Raw genomic sequence first — 742 nt, forward strand, 5'->3', positions numbered from 1 at the left:
GCGACCAAGAGACAATAATGGAAGTTGTATTCAGCAGCAGCTGTGTCCCGTCTGTGTAAAATAAATGATTAAATTACAAAAATGGTGTGGGTTCCCACTCAATTTTCACAACCAGCAGAGGGAAAGCCCACTACTGGGGGCTTATGTTAAGAATATAGGACAAGGAACAATATTTCATAAGGTTCCCAGGTTATTACTAAAAGTTCACAGCTGTTTGCTTAGCCTTTCCTTGTGAATTTATGGGGGCCCCCAAAAAATGATGTAGGGTCTCCCTATAAAATCAAATCAGAAAAGGCTAAACAGACAGCTGTGAGTTGATGCTAATAGTTTGGGAAGGGGTCAGAGATATTGCCATCCACCAGACATCATCTACCAACATCAATTCTTAGCTGCCCCAGGCAGCTGGGGGATGTAGCTCAGTGGTAGAGCGCGCGCTTCGCATGTGTGAGGTCCCGGGTTCAATCCCCGGCATCTCCAGCTTTTTTATGGAGCAGAACAATATTGTATCATACAATTAGGTTCTGTAGAAGGACGTAGATCTGGGGATTTATTATGATGGAATATAGGCTGAACTGGATGGACAAATGTCTTTTTTCGGCCTTACTAACTATGTTACTATGTTACTATGGCGCATGCATAAGATGCATCAAATCTGGTGCTTAGCCTCGTTCTTCCCACTTGCCGTGTCAGTGGCAAGTGGGGTAATATTTATGGGCCTCTCCATCACTAATCCCATAGTCAT

General features: G+C 43.7%; 1 non-coding gene across 1 annotated transcript; it reads left to right on the forward strand.

Annotated features, from left to right (window-relative positions):
• The first annotated feature begins 405 nt into the window (after positions 1-405).
• On the forward strand, positions 406-477 carry TRNAA-CGC (transfer RNA alanine (anticodon CGC)). Its single transcript has one exon. It is a non-coding gene; the product is annotated as a tRNA-Ala (tRNA).
• Positions 478-742: the final 265 nt, after the last annotated feature.

This window comes from Ranitomeya imitator, chromosome 7, assembly GCF_032444005.1.
Source record: "Ranitomeya imitator isolate aRanImi1 chromosome 7, aRanImi1.pri, whole genome shotgun sequence".
Classification (NCBI taxonomy): domain Eukaryota; kingdom Metazoa; phylum Chordata; class Amphibia; order Anura; family Dendrobatidae; genus Ranitomeya; species Ranitomeya imitator.